At 42.0% G+C, this 16,599-nt stretch overlaps 1 protein-coding gene across 1 annotated transcript in view; it reads left to right on the top strand.

Moving 5' to 3' along the window:
* Positions 1-11,351: 11,351 nt before the first annotated feature.
* The window catches only part of tafa3a (TAFA chemokine like family member 3a), a 95,865-nt gene continuing 90,617 nt past the window's right edge, over positions 11,352-16,599 (top strand). The window contains exon 1 of the mRNA XM_068315882.1: positions 11,352-11,743. The gene's annotated coding sequence lies outside the window, so the exon portion shown is untranslated. The remainder of the gene's footprint in view (positions 11,744-16,599) is intronic.

The following is a 16,599-nucleotide window of genomic DNA, read 5'->3' as shown; positions in this document are numbered from 1 at the left end:
CCATGTAAATGGGTTGATCAGCATCCCTGTGGTACCGTACTAGCTGCTCTACATCTTTAAAAAATTCATTGGTCTCTACATGCTTCTGAATAGTTTAAAAATCTTTTTTGTGTGTGTTTTATTCCAAAAAATATAGGCCATAGGAGTTATATTACAGGACAACTGTAACCTCAATGGAATGATATTTTCATTGATGTTTCATTCTTTGCCTCAGATTCATTTCATTGATCAGAAAAATAAACTTACTAATAGAGTCATAGAAATACGTTTATCTCAGACTGACGGATGTGCTTCAGATATAACAGACCTACATAGCATTAGATTATAACTAAAAGTTATTAATTGCACACTCTCTTAGTTATTGATACACCCATAGTGTATCAATAACTAAGGTGTTATTGATGGGTGTATCAATAACACCTTTATATGGTGTTATTGATACACCCATATAAAGGTACAATGGATAATCTCCAAAATTGCAAATAAAGCACCAATAATATTATATAAGAAGCATAAAATGTGTTTTATTATGGACTATGACAATCTATCAAATAAAACATGATAAGCTGACGCAGCGCTTGAGTAATTTACTGATTTTCTGTTTACTGTTTGTTGGATCTGTGTCACGTGACACCAGGACGGTTGCTGTTTTTAGTAGGTACCATATTTCACCACATCACCATCACTCCTTCACTGGTAATCAGAACGCAAAAAGACAAGAGTCTTGTTTTGCATAATGCAGTTTTAAAAGAGGAGCGGCATTCATGATACAGACACCTCCTTTAACTGTTGCATAATGGCTTTTATCTGAGGTCACAGTCCATCATTCAGCTCAAGCAGTGAGGTTAATATTTGATTAAAATACAGCACTGATTTATTCTGCTATTAAAAAAAAACATTGCTGTCAGGCAACAAAACATTGTTCAAATCCAGCCAGATTTCATTTGTCTCAGTCTTATATGTCTTTACATAAATTATTGGACCTTGTTTTAAAAGATGAGCTCAGTTTGTTTGTCTGCACTTCACCAGTATTACACAAAAACTGCATCGCAGATTTTCATGAAACTTGATAGAAGTGTTTGGTATAAAAGAAAATTAAAACATTGCATTTATAGAAAGGGAGGTGCAGTGGTTAGTCCTGTTGCCTCAGGAGGTTCAAAGTTTTAGCCCTTGATGTGGGGTTTGTAGGTTCTCTGTGTCAAAGTGGTTCTCTCTGGGTTCTTCCCGGTGTCTGTCCCCAGGAGGTGAATGGGCACCTCTCCATGATCCATAGGTGGCCCAAGCCAAGTCCTTACGGACTGAACTGCTGTCGCCCCAAACTACTAGTAGCTAAGCTCAGTAGACTCATAATGAAATACACAAGAGTAGAAGCAGAGTAAATCAACCAAGATGTTAATGATGAGACCTATAGTAGATTAACAGCTATGAACCGCTGGATGGCGCGTTGCTGTAGGGAGTCTAGACTCGGAAACCATCACTGCATACCATACACAAAAATCTCAATTCTATCCCTATCACCAATGATAATATATTGTTCAATAAAGCACCTGATCAGGTTATACAAGACTCTAGACCTGAAATTATCCCAGTTATTCCAGCACCTCATTATGTAGAAATTCCAACGGCACTTAAATCATAAAATTGTCCAGAAACAACTCTTGAAATGGATAACAAAATGAACTTTAACAAAATTTGGACTCTTCTCAAGAACTGACAAAGACGTGTGCAAAGATGCACGCCTACTGGACTAAATGGACGGATTAAAACAACAATGTACAAGAATAAAATAATTGAAAGTGATTTGTGACGTGCAATGTATGAATATGGTTGACAATGTGCTGTAATGAGAGAGATGTTGGTGATTTAGGGGACGGAACCTTACAAGCCAATGGCTTCTACCCGTCAACCCTTGTTTTTTTCTTTTCGGATGTTGTTGCTGATGTCTCAACACTGATGAAAGTGAAGTCTGTTGTAATAACATGTCTGGAAAGAAGAAAAATAAATAAATAAATAAATAAATAAATAAATGTTTAGGCCAGTACTTCCCAGACTCATTGAGACAATGCATCTTATTAGGATTAATACCTCCCCAGCTGTTAAACCGTTTAATAATAGTTAGTGATATTATCACGTACAGCTCCTTCTTCATCATACATTCTGTACCTTGGATGGTTGTGAAGAATCGGTCACTAACGACTGAGCTTCCCAAACCAAGACCTTCTGGTTCTTCGACCAACATAAGCAGTGTACCTGCACCTTGTTTCAAATCCAGATCCAGCATAATCCCATTTACACTAGCACAAACAAAGTTCTTTATGCCAAATGGTTTGGCTTTATTGGCAGATATTGTCAACGTGGACAGGCTCCTGTAAAAGGGATCATCTGCTCATCAATAAATTATCATTCTGGTTGAGTCTGAGACCTGCAGCATAGCAGAATATGATCGAGGAAAGGCCTCACCTTCATTCTTCATCAGGCAATGGCGTAAGGGGAGACACGCTTCGCTACCTTCCCATGACCACAGGGTGGTCATGGGAAGGTAGACCTCTTCAACACCTACCATTTGTTCTGCATCTGTGAGGATGACAACTGGAAAACAGCCTTCAACACACTCACCAGGCACCTCCAGTAGCTGGTCATGTCCCTTGGCTTCAATAAAGCTCCTACCATCTTCTAAGCCCTCGTCAATGACGCACGCCATGACCTGCTAAACAAATACATCTTCGTCTACCTGGAGGACATACTCACCGACTCCAGAACCAGGGGGGACCATGTCTACTATGTCCAGGTGTTCCTGCAAAGGCTTCTGAAGAACTCACTCTTTGTGAAGGCCAACTTGCTCGCTGCTTCATCCGAGGGTACAGCACAGTAGCACCCCCTCTCACTGCTCTCACCTCCACTCAGGGACCCGTCTGTTGGTGCCCCACTGCCAGCACAGCTTTCCAAGCCCGCTTCACCTCGCCTCCAATCCTTTCTATTCCTGACCTGCAGACAGTATGTTGTGGAGGTGGATGGCTCTGGTGTTGAGGTGGGGGTGGTAATCGCCCAGCCTTCTTCTCTCAGTGTCTCATTCCCCTGCTGAGACCATCTATGACATTGGAAACCGCAAATTACAGCCTGTCATAGTATAATAAAACATAACCCGTGACCCATATTTCATAGAAGCTGCTGAACACTAAAAAAAAAAGATGAATGGATGAATGAATGAATGAATGAATGTGGTGATTTCCATTAAGAAATGTTTGGTCTGTTTTTTAACATATTATTAAAACATTTTTTCAAAACCTCTCGACATGCGAGAACAAATAGTTCATTACATTTTCTAGAGCATATACAGATGATGGGTTAGAAGTTTTTCCTTCTATCATATTTAACCCACGATGTTGATGAAACCTGAGGTGTTGGACCTGTCAAAAGAAGAAGCCACTGAATTTGCAGATGATGAGAGGGTGGAGTTGGAAGTTTTTTCCGCAGATAGATTTGGGAACAGCCTGTCATGTACGATGTAACTTTGCTGAGGAATTACTATTAATAATTAGTTAAGACTAGGACTTTTGTGGATAATGAAGTATCTACATTATTTTCTTAACACTATTGATTTTACGCAATAACTATTTAGCATGTGTGTAATATGTTGAGCTATTAAAGATAAATTATTACATTATTTATATAATGTAGCCGCAAGAGGACACAAGCCAGTGTCTTATTGTGCCGGTCCCAAGCCCGGATAAATACAGAGGGTTGCGTCAGGAAGGGCATCCGGCGTAAAACTTTTGCCAAATCAAATATGCGAATCAAACCTATGACTTCCATACCGGATCGGTCGAGGCCCGGGTTAACAACGACCGCCATCGGCGCTGTTGACCTACAGGGCGCCGGTGGAAATTGGATTACTGTTGGTCGAAGAAGGAGAGGAGGAAAGTGCGTTCGCACGAAGAAAGAGAAGAGGAACACCAAGAGTATAGGACTAAGAGTAGGGACGTTGAATGTTGGAACTATGACAGGAAAAGGTAGAGAGTTGGTTGACATGATGCAGAGAAGAAAGGTAGACATACTGTGTGTCCAGGAGACCAGGTGGAAAGGTAGCAAGGCTAGAAGTTTAGGAGCAGGGTTCAAGTTGTTCTATCATGGTGTAGATGGGAAGAGAAACGGAGTAGGAATTATCTTGAAGGAGGAGCTTGTTAGGAATGTCCTGGAGGTAAAAAGAGTGTCAGATAGAGTGATGAGTCTGAAGCTAGAAATAGAAGGTGTGATGTTCAATGTTGTTAGCGGGTATGCTCCACAGGTAGGATGTGAGCTGGAGGAGAAGGAGAAATTCTGGTCGGACCTTGATGAAGTGATGCAGAGCATGCCTAGAAGTGAGAGAGTTGTCATTGGAGCAGACTTCAATGGACATGTTGGTGCAGGAAACAGAGGTGATGAGGAGGCGATGGGCAGGTTTGGTATCCAGGAGAGGAACGCAGAAGGACAGATGGTAGTTGACTTTGCAAAAAGGATGGAAATGGCTGTAGTGAATACTTTCTTCCAGAAGAGGCAGGAACATAGAGTGACTTATAAGAGTGGCGGTAGGAGCACACAGGTAGACTACATCTTGTGTAGACGGTGTAACCTGAAAGAGCTCAGTGACTGCAAAGTAGTGGTAGGTGAGAGTGTAGCCAAACAGCATAGGATGGTGGTGTGTAGGATGACTCTGGTGGTGAGGAAGATGAAGAGGGCAAAGGCAGAGCAGAAGACGAAATGGTGGAAGCTGAAAAAGGAAGAGTGTTGCATGACTTTTAGGAAGGAGTTAAGACAGGCTCTGGGTGGTCAGGAGGTGCTTCCAGATGACTGGACAACTACAGCTAGTGTGATCAGGGAGACAGGTAGGAGAGTACTTGGTGTGTCATCTGGAAGGAAAGTAGATAAGGAGACTTGGTGGTGGAATGAGGAGGTACAGGAGTGTATACAGAGAAAGAGGTTAGCCAAGAGGAAGTGGGACACTGAGAGGACTGAGGAGAGTAGACAGGAGTACAGGGAGATGCAGCGTAAGGTGAAGGTAGAGGTAGCAAAGGCCAAACAAGAAGCTTATGATGACTTGTATGCTAGGTTGGACAGTAAGGAGGGAGAGACTGATCTATACCGGTTGGCAAGACAGAGAGATAGAGATGGGAAGGACGTGCAGCAGGTTAGGGTGATTAAGGATAGGGATGGAAGTCTATTGACAGGTGCCAGTAGTGTGATGGGAAGATGGAAAGAGTACTTTGAAGAGTTGATGAACGTGGAAAATGAGAGGGAACAAAGACTAGAAGAGGTTACTGTTGTGGACCAGGAAGTAGCAAAGATTAGTCAGGATGAAGTGAGGAGGGCATTGAAGAGGATGAAGAGTGGAAAGGCAGTCGGTCCTGATGATATACCTGTAGAGGTATGGAAGTGTCTAGGAGAGGTGGCGGTAGAGTTTCTGACTGGGTTGTTCAACAGGATCTTAGATAATGAGAAGATGCCTGAGGAATGGAGGAGAAGTGTGCTGGTGCCCATTTTTAAGAACAAGGGAGATGTGCAGAGTTGTGGCAACTACAGAGGAATAAAGCTGATGAGCCATACAATGAAGTTATGGGAGAGAGTAGTGGAAGCTAGACTAAGGGCAGAAGTGAACATTTGTGAGCAGCAGTATGGTTTCATGCCAAAAAAGAGTACTACAGATGCAGTATTTGCTTTGAGGATGTTGATAGAGAAGTACAGAGAAGGCCAGAGGGAGCTGCATTGTGTTTTTGTAGATCTGGAGAAAGCTTATGACAGGGTGCCCAGAGAGGAACTGTGGTATTGTATGAGGAAGTCTGGAGTGGCAGAGAAGTATGTTAGAGCGGTGCAGGACATGTATGAGGACTGTAAGACAGTGGTGAGGTGTGCTGTAGGTGTGACAGAGGAGTTCAAGGTGGAGGTGGGACTGCATCAGGGATCAGCTCTGAGCCCCTTCTTGTTTGCCATGGTGATGGACAGGCTGACAGACGAGGTTAGACAGGAATCTCCATGGACTATGATGTTTGCAGATGACATTGTGATCTGTAGTGAGAGCAGGGAACAGGTGGAGGAGAAGCTAGAGAAGTGGAGGTTTGTCCTGGAAAGGAGAGGAATGAAGGTTAGCCGCAGTAAGACAGAGTACATGTGTGTGAATGAGAGGGACCCAAGTGGAATAGTGAGGTTAGAGGGAGAAGAGATCAAGAAGGTGGAGGATTTTAAGTACTTAGGGTCAACAGTCCAGAGCAATGGAGAGTGTGGAAAAGAGGTGAAGAAGCGTGTCCAGGCAGGATGGAACGGGTGGAGAAAAGTGTCAGGTGTGATGTGTGATAGAAGAGTTTCAGCTAAAATGAAAGGAAAGGTGTACAAAACTGTGGTGAGACCAGCGATGTTGTTTGGTCTAGAGACAGTGTCACTGAAGAAAAGACAGGAGAAAGAGCTGGAGGTAGCAGAGATGAAGATGCTGAGGTTCACTCTGGGAGTGACCAGGAAGGATAGGATCAGGAATGAGTACATCAGAGGGACAGCACATGTTAGAGGTTCTGGAGATAAAGTCAGAGAGGCCAGACTGAGATGGTTTGGACATGTCCAGAGGAGAGATAGGGAATATATTGGTAGAAGGATGCTGAGTTTTGAACTGCCAGGCAGGAGGCCTAGAGGAAGACCAAAGAGGAGGTTTATGGATGTAGTGAAAGAGGACATGAAGGTAGTTGGTGTGAGAGAAGAGGATTCAAAGGACAGGGCTAGATGGAGGAAATTGATTCGCTGTGGCGACCCCTGAAGGGAAAAGCCGAAAGGAAAAGAAGAAGAAGAGACTTTTAGTATCTTTTTTTCTTAATCTATATCTCATCATGCTACTACCCTTTGCGGTTTACTGTACTTTTATTTCATGTTGTGCATCCTCAGATCTCCCTAGTTATTTATGATTGTGAATTGAAGTAAATACTGCACACTTAAGTGTGTTATGAGTCATGATTATGTTTTCTGTGCTGCGTAAATTCTCCACTTGATGGCGCAAAAACACCACAAGTTGCGGAGGAACTGGTCCATTATGGAGTTTTAGAAAATACCGAGGCTCCTGTTTTAATGGGATGTTAAACCGATGAACATTTTGACCGGCTTGCATATTAAAACATGCATGTTATCTTAATTTCTACTGGCCATCAACTGTTTTATTGGTAACTGTCTACAACACCACATCATGTCAAGTTATACAAGAACATTAAATGATTAACTTTGCTGATAAGGAGGGATTAAACAAACTTTTATTTCTGCTTGTACGGCTGAAGCATTCTCAACAGGGAACGATTGGTACAGTAAAATGACATGAGCTTTGTTGCACTGGACTGAATCCTTGATTTCCTATCATCATTTCTTGTAACGCCTAAACCATCAGGCTTTGTGAACAACTTGGATGCTTCATCATAACTAAATGTCAGATACTGTTGCTGTTTTCAAATCTTCCACCCAGAACTCTGAATTCTCTTACAATTTCTGTAACTCATAATCACAACTGCTAAGTTGTGATCTGTTAGATGTGAGCAGCACAGATCAGATTGAGACCGTTCATATTCCACTGTACATTTGTGTGCAAATATCATCACATCACAAATGTCTTCAAGACGAGAGAATGTAGAGGTTTACACCATCACCCTCCTCAAAATAATGTTGTTTGGAGCACCTTGTGAACACTGTCAATGATGCAAAAATTGCAAAAATTAAATCTCATTTATTATTATTACATGAGTTCTAAATGTTTATGTCAGAGGTTGTTTTTGACCACATTCTTTCCAAAGTGGTCTACTTGAGAAATAAACCAAATATTAGGAATATATATATATATATATATATATATATATATATATATATATATATATATATATATATATATATATACAGTATATATATATACATATACACACAGTATATATATATAGTATATATATATACAGTATATACAGTATGTATATATATATATATACACACAGTATATATATATATAGTATATATATATATATATATATATATATATATATATATATATATATATATATATATATATATATATATATATATATATATATATATACAGTATATATTCCCAAACTCTGAGGTTTGCCTCAGAATTAGGGAAACAGTTGATATGATTTCTAGACTGTGGCTTAAAGTCTTTGGAGAGATTCTCGTCAAATGTCATCTGCACTTGCAGCAGCAAGATGGAGCCCCACTGGAATCTAGATGCTGGTGGTTGTCGTGGTGATAGCCGATAACTCTGTTGAGTCTGATGAATTTGATGAAATGAAGAGATTGGCAGCACTTGGCTGGTAAAGGAGACAAAGGAATTTGCATAACAGCAACAAGACAGCGAAAGGTAAAGAGAATTATAGATGGAGAGACAACAGCACGGTGTGGACGAGGGTGTGTCAGTGTGATGTTGGAGCGGTGAACAGCCAGTTTCCTAACTGACTGTCTCAGATGGTGACAAAAGGACATTAAGACTTAGACAAGTGAATGTGAGAAGAGTGAACAAGAAGTGAACTGTCGAAAGAAAGTAAAATTGTTTTTTTTTTTTTTTTAACCCAACGGATTCATTCATGTGTGCGGAAGCTGAACGCAATACCAGAGACAACATACTATAAAAATCATTTTCACTGACTTCATTTACTTTTTGTGGTCTCAGCTGTGCCTTGTCTATGTGCATCGAAGCCATCAGTGCTCTCTTTGCTCAGACTGAGTTGAGTTCATATATTTGACTTTGTTTAGGCCTTATTTCTTCCTCTGTTGCCACATCTCCCCTCTGGTATCGGAGCGAGTTGGAGAAGTTGGAAACTCCATTAACTGGAAGCCCCTGATGAAAACTGCTTAATGGCTCTGCAATCGAGATTGGGGTCAACGGAAAGACCTGGCAGAGCAACGGTACACAAAGCCATAAAGCTTGATGTAGCTGCCTCTCATCAAGCTTCTGCAGCCGGGGAAGAATAGCTGTCCCGGTGTCTGCAGACCTGTTGAATTAAAGGGGGCATTTACAGCTGCTTCCCCTGCATTATTGATGGTAGCTCCATTCCTGAGACCATTACGCCTCCTATTTTTCCTGTAGCAATTTTCTGGTAGACATCCCACTGTCTTCAGACACACTTCGTAGTGAAGGCGAGTCAGGGTTCAGGCAGATGGCTTGCACTCCTCCCTGCAGGGTGCTGTTATTTTAAGCTGAACTACTGCAATCATATGGGGCCACGGAATGCCCACAACTCTTGTTCCCCCACGTGAAATGAAAGTAATCACAGGATGACAAGTATGGGATGATGAGTTTTATGCAAGGGGTCACTTCCAATAGCCTGGAATGACAGTGAGGCGCCCTCTGTGAGGTGCCAAATCTTGTCATACTGCAAGTGTTTGCTCTGCCTTCCCCTGTGGCATGACCTCCACGAGACAAACTGGAGTCTTTCATTAGATTTTGATGTGAAATCTCAGTTACTGAGATTACTCCATGAGTCACCTCAGCTGCTGCCTATACAGTGGAAGTCCCTCACTGTCTGCACCGTTGCTGGCTTTATCTGCTCGCACACAGCTTGAGACACGTCACCTCACGCTTGACCTCGTCCTGTCGCATGATTTAATGAGCGGAGCAGGGTTACCATTCACAGAGTGAGGAGTGTGACAGGATAGGTCTATACAATGAGCTGAAGATTAATGAAGTCACCTCACCGTCACTGTGTGTGGCACAAAGAGGGAGAACGAAGAAAAGTCCTTTGAGAATAATGTCATAAATCAACTAAACAAGATCAAACAACAGTTTTTTTTCTGTCCATACACAAATATGTTGTGGAGCCAAGCTCTTGTTACATGTGCGTTTTGAATTTAGCAGCTCAGCAGAGTTAATGATAACGGACTGACATCATTTTTTATCGTTGGACTCTTGGGATGTGTGTGTTCTGCCCTTTGAATCTGGTCGCAAGTGTGTGTCTATGATGGCCTGGACTTTATGATGATAACACTGTCTAGGGTGTCCAGAATAAATCAAATCCAGGTCTAAATGCTGGCCTGCCATCTCCACATGCTGTTTCAAAGAGTTGTTATTGATTATTCCACCCACCCCTGACTGTTGGTATGGATGGCTGATGATTTCTGGGGGGCTGTAGGAGAATGGAAGCTGATTGTCAGAGACAAACAGATGAAGCATTTTTAACTTTTATGAGTAATGACGTGTGCAAATTTTGTATTTTGTCATGGCGAGAGGAGTTTTTTTGTTGTTATATTTATTTTTTTATCCACTTATCCATTTTCTTCTGGGTCATGAGTCTGCTGGACCCTGTCAAGACGAGAGGTGGGGTACACCTTGGATAAGATGCCAGATCATCGCAGGGCATCATTTATTTTCTACAGCTATATATCACTTTACTTTAAATTCTCTATTCAATGAGAATCTGATGCTATGAGGGTTCACCTGTCGATTTGTGACATTAACATTTAGAGGTTGGTGTAGTCGTAGTTTGGGTGTTGTCTGTTTTAGATTAAGTTAGATCTTGTATATAAATTTGTTGGTATACCTTACATTCAGGGCATCAAGATATAGATTTCTGTATCCCAGCCCTTAATTTTCATAAAACAGTCAGTCATGGCACTATAATTGACCTGTACTTAGATTAATCTGGTTGCATGCAGATGACATAATATATCGGGAAAGGTCCTGATCTGTCACTTATCCTGGGCTTGTTCATGTGTTGGCTGTAATATTCTCTTAATTAGTAGCTTAAAAAAAAAGGACATGATATATTTTCAACACTCAGGTGGTCTTGTCATTTTATTCTTTGAGGTACTGGAGGGAGGGAAGCAAGCAACATATACAGGTATACATTTCAGTTTTCCTATAATAAAACATACTGAACTCCTTCCCCCAATACCTTTGATTTAAGATAAGATAAGATAAGATAACATAAGATATCTTATAAATATCACAGTCCTGATCATAAATAGCTTTGGGCACTGTGTCTCAAACATCACCTTATAAACTGACCTCTATGTCTTCTTTAAAATATCTTTATAAAGGGAAATGAACATTAACACATATTAAATTATCATATTTTATTCATCAGTAAAGTTTAAAAGCCACACATCGGTTTAATAACAGAAATTTCCTTGAAGCAATATCATCCAGGAACAAAAGAACACACAGTCCCACACATGATGCTGTCCCCTCCGGAGGGCTCAGCCGTCCGACCCTCATCAGCAGCAGGAGACATCCGTCCGTCTCCCGTCCCGTCGGCTCCACCGCTGGGTGGCGCTACAACACCTCCAGCCTCCACACGCACTTGTGCCAATCCGGCCGCGCTGTCATCTCTCAGACACCTCGAATCCATCTCTCAAACTGCACGAAAAAACGGTACCAAGACCCGAGTCGGAGCGGGAGCAGGCTGCGGGGATGTGAACCGACACGCCGCGCTGCGTTGAAGCCAGAAACTATGCGTGACGGTCCGGCGGGCCGTCCAGCTGCCGCGGCGCGCCGGAAGATGGGAAGTTGCGAGTCGAAACCCGAGGACCAGCAACTTTCATAGACTTTTAGGTCTTAAGTAACCAGCGACATTTTTAACCACGGATCGTGCGTGGGGAGGGCTTTTCGACATCAGACCGGTGTTTTCACGTGTTGTGGAGGTGCGTCGACACGGAGATGGCATCCCCGCCTTTTGTGGGTGATAGTGGAGAATAAATGAAAAGGGACGCTTCTGGGGATTAATTGACAGCACGACGACAGGTAGGTGGACAAAGCCAGGGAAACGTGTTCATTCATCTAAATACATTCATCTGAATGCAAATGATGGAATTGTAACTTCTCACTTTGAATGTCTGAAATTTGAAATATTCACCTGTGATCTCGAAATAGCCAAGCAGCCCAGACTATGAATAAATATAAGCTTATAGATTCAGATATCGATCGTTTCCACTGTGATGAATAGTTACTAAGTTGTGAGACACCATCAAGCTACTGCAAACTAATGACTGAAAGTGGCGTGCAGGGGCAGCTGTGGGCTGGAAACGTTCATCTGCAGACTGTCAGATCCGTGGCAACGAGAAACCATCACTGACAGCAAACGAGGCAAAAATCAAGTTTCCCCCTCGGAGGCATCATTACAGGGCAGAAATGCAGAGAGAAGCTGTCTGTGTGCAAATGTAAAGATACTTTTAAAGGTGTATCATGCAAAGGAATTATCTATCTATCTGTCTGTCTGCCTGTCTGTTCATCCATTCATCCATCCATCCATCCATCCATCCCTAAACTCCCCACAGACACCTGATTCTGCAGTCGGGTCAAATCTCTGTTCTACACAGGGACCAGGGGATGAATCCAGAGTTTGCTCCATGTCTTTCATCAATATGATTCCACTCAACTCTTAAATCAGAAATAAAGACACTCAGTTATCAGCAGCTTGCCTTGGACTTTAAAACAAGTATAGAATGTTCTTCTGTCAGTGGATCGTGTCGAGAACAATGGACAGAGTCCCTGGTGACTCTTTGTCCTCTCATCTCCACACAGTCTGTATATATATTTATGATTACACTCACAAACCATAATAAATATTCCGTCTTTCTACACCCCCCCCCCGCCACTTCTACCTCCTTGTTCTTTTATCTGCCCTTCATCCCCCTTGACAAGTGATGTGCGGTCAGCTCTTTTTTTTTTTCATCCTCCCTCTTCCCTCAATTAGAGCTATCATCGCATTTCATCCTGCGGAATAAGGGGATGGTAATAACCTTACGCTCCTATTGCAGGGTGATACAATTCTGCTGTGATTAATTGAAGTCCCCTCAGAGACTCAGAGGAGGCGTAGATCTTCTCCTTCACACGTACTGACAGGCAAGCCATTATATTGTTTTATAGATCACCGTCAGTAGCCCTCAAAGTTGCCTGCGGTCCACTGTTCTGGAGGCTTTTATTGTGTGGTGTTATTGGCTGGCATTGCTGACAGGCAGAGCAAAGGCCACCCTGGGATTACTGGAGATGCAGTCCTCATCACAGCTCCTCTGTGTTTGACAGCGACACAGGAAACTTAGACGGCTGTTGTTAAAAGTGAGAATTCCTTCTAGAGCTAAAGGCTTACGGTGAAGTTGTGTCTGCTGTAAACTTTGTGTCATCACAGCCTTTACATTTTGTGGGAACAGAAGTGGTCGCTCTGTAAATTTTGGAGGTGCACTGGCGTCACCCCTGGAGTTTCCCCCGCCTCATGCCCTCACTCAGCTGGGATAGGCTCCAGCTCCCCGCGACCTGCCACAGCGGATGAAACCGTATAGAAGATGAATGAATGAATGAATCCAGTTCATCTGAAGGGTCAAAGTCAAAGTCAGCTTTATTGTCAAGTGTACCATATATGGACCACATACAGCACAGATGAAATTGCAGTCCTCTCTGACCCACAGCAAACAGGCAGTACAAAAGGCAGTACAACACAAGCAGTACAATAGGCAGTACAAGAGGTAGTACAACACAGGCAGTACAACACAGGCAAAACAACAGGAAGTACAAGAGGAAGTACCTGTACAACACAGGCAGTACAACACAGGCAGTACAACAGGCAGTACAACAGGCAGTACAACACAGACTTTACATCAGACAGTACAGCATAAAGTATGAGACAAAGGATGAGAGTATGAAAATGTAAGAGGTGACAGATTTGATGACAACTATTGTTGTGTGTGTTTTTTTAAACCAGCCTTAGACTCATTTCGCCACAAATAGGAGAGCTAGAAAAGGGCAAAGCGCACATGGCTGGTTTTGGAAAGGAAAGAGCCACCAGGTGATTTCTAGAGAAAGAGCAATGTGGAAAAAGGGCTTGTCTCTAGTTTTAAGGAGCCACCCCAGGCAGTACTTGTGTTCTCCACAGCTTCCTGCTCACTGTCAGATCAATAGGGCATGATGTGAGGGGTTGCTGTTTGCAGGCAAGAAACAAAACCTACATTTGAGTTTTTGCAGTCTATGTATATACGGTATGTACGTACAGCCCTGTGGTGGTCGTACTACTAAGGCTGCTTGTGGAGACAGTATCCGAATGTCTCCACGCTAAACACAGACATCTCTACGTTTCCTATAGTGGAGGAATGTAAAACACATCTTTTTATGCAGGATTCATATATATGTAACGACGGTGGGTCTCAATTCAGAAAGCATAGCGCCACAGCGTCACGAGTTAACCATAGAACCCTGGGATTTGCTTCACATCAGAAAGTCTGTATTCACCACCAGCCTTGTAGATTTGGCTTAAAGGAACAATAAAATAGTCAGCCATCTATCTACATGATTACACACAATTTCTTCACCAAGAGAGTTGCTGCTTGGCGGCGTTCATAGGCTAATGTGTTTAGAAAGCACAGTTTGTTCCACCTCTCAAAGCGCCTACTCGAGCTGGGGTGAGTCTGTCGGGTGTTAAAAGGCAAATTCAAAGACCGACCATAGCGAACGAAATGCAGCATTGTTACGCTCGTGTGCAGCTCCGTCGTGTACGGGGGAGGGAGGGTGGGTGTGGAGAGTACATCCATGTTTTATAGACGCCATTTAAAGGAGCATACCCAAGACGGGCTGACTGCAATGAACTGTAACCGAAGACAAAACACCAAGACAATAAGCAAACAAATTGGTTTCCTGGAAGACAGCAGTGTCCCTCTCACTCATCCCAGATGATCCTGGCGATGCGGCAAGCTACTTTTTCCTCTGAGATTAGGATGTTCCACCGCTGTATCTCTTATTTATTCATGCCATTGAGCTGTGGGTGGGTGTGAGTGTGAGTGTGTGTGTGTGTGTGTGTGTGTGTGTGAGGAAGAGATTGTGTTTGTTCACAGCTAAATGTTTGTAATATAGCTAAGTGTTTCCTGGCAGTTTATGTCAATAAAAACGTGTGCAAATCACATATGTGTATATACGTACGACTGTTATCTCTCATTAATGTGTTCATTTTGCTGTCACTGTTGACCACGCCCAGCAGTGATGTCATTTCCTAATTTTAATGATGTCATGAATGATCATTAAATAAATATTGCGTTCCATTATCAGCGATTAGCATTAGCCAAATGTGACTGCATTTGGCTTCATAAATCCTTGCTGGAGCGCTGGTGGTGAAATAAAAACCCGCTGAGCTCAAAAAATTGTGTAAAGAAAGCCGCCAATGTGATAATACAGTTTTTTTACAGCTTATTAAAATTGTGAATATACATCATAATAACAAGTCTAAATATGTAAGTGTTTAGATTTGTGAATGAGTTTGGATGACTTCATCCAATATGGAGCCCCTGTCTTGTTTCACTTTTCAAACCAGAAGACTTTAAACATATTTGTTATTCTTTATTTTAAAAAGCTAAGAGTAGTGACAACATGTCGATTTTATATATATTTTTATTTTATATTATACGTTGTTTCCACTTGTGAGCCCTTGAACTACTTATGCCCCAAAAGGAAAAAAAATGCATTCCAGTTTTTTAGTCATAATATGATGGTTTCCATGGTTTCCTCTAAGTGCTTTGCATAGGTTTGATACATAAAGAAAAATAGAGAAAGAATTTTTGAAGCCAGGTTTGTCTATACTAAATATGCTCCAATTGGACACTGGACACTGACGACAATGAGGGTTGAGTGGAGAAGCCTGAGCAGAGCTTAGAGCCACTCATCCATGGAGGCTGTTTGGGCATTTGGCTGTTCCACTGGCTCGTCTCTCTTCTCCATCCTCTTCCAATCCATCACCATTTTCTTTTTCCTTGACTTCGACATTTTTTGGAAGCTTTCAGTTTAAATATTCAGCAGTCTTGCTGAATTCACATCAACTCCTGCTTTAATGTTACCGTGTGGAACTCAGTTCTTCAAGGCTTTAAATGCTGGCCTGGTGAAAAGGTAGAAATGCAGATTCTAAGGACACTTTTTTTTTCAACCCTTGTTTCGTCTTGTTAAAGTGCTGTAATTTCTGTTGGCAGGCTTTTCCTTTCCCCCTCCATCTCTTGTGAGTGCCTGAAGTGCATTAGCAATATGTTATAATCTTCTACTCTTCTCTGATGTTGTTGTCTTGTCAATAATCATTATATTACAATTTGAGTTCAAGTTTACAATTACTGGGCTTGAAAATGATCTTCCTATTTCTTATGTTATTTCTCTGAGAAAAACACAGCCTATGTATCCAATATATATCATTATAATTAAATGAATTGGCATTTGCTTTGGCTTCATAGGAAGCTGTTTGTGTTCAAGTTAATTTATTTTGGCAGTTCCCTCCTCAGGTTAACTTACATAATTTTGGCAGGACCTTCTTTTCCCCTGATGCTCACAGCTGGATGTGTGTTGCATTTTTGGACCCAGGTTCTTCTATTGTCAGATCCCAGCAGCTGAAGAGCTGAGGTCTTTTTAAAGCAGGTTCCTATCTTCAAAAGACATGTCTCCATATCATTAAATGTATTGTCTGGAAGCCAACAGCTGAGCCTTGATGGGATGTACGGGATGAGAATGAGAAACAGAAATCCGGGTGCTTATCTCTTCACTATGATAGAATTAGCTCACGGGAAGCTGCAGTTCAAGATTTTCTTTCATCTGTTCCAACATGCCCTCTCAATCAGTCAGTTATGTGGCCAGTGTGCTAG

This window comes from Antennarius striatus, chromosome 5 (genome assembly GCF_040054535.1).
Source record: "Antennarius striatus isolate MH-2024 chromosome 5, ASM4005453v1, whole genome shotgun sequence".
Lineage (NCBI taxonomy): Eukaryota > Metazoa > Chordata > Actinopteri > Lophiiformes > Antennariidae > Antennarius > Antennarius striatus.
The sequence above is the reverse complement of the archived record's forward strand: the minus strand, read 5'-3'. Positions and strand labels throughout refer to the sequence as shown.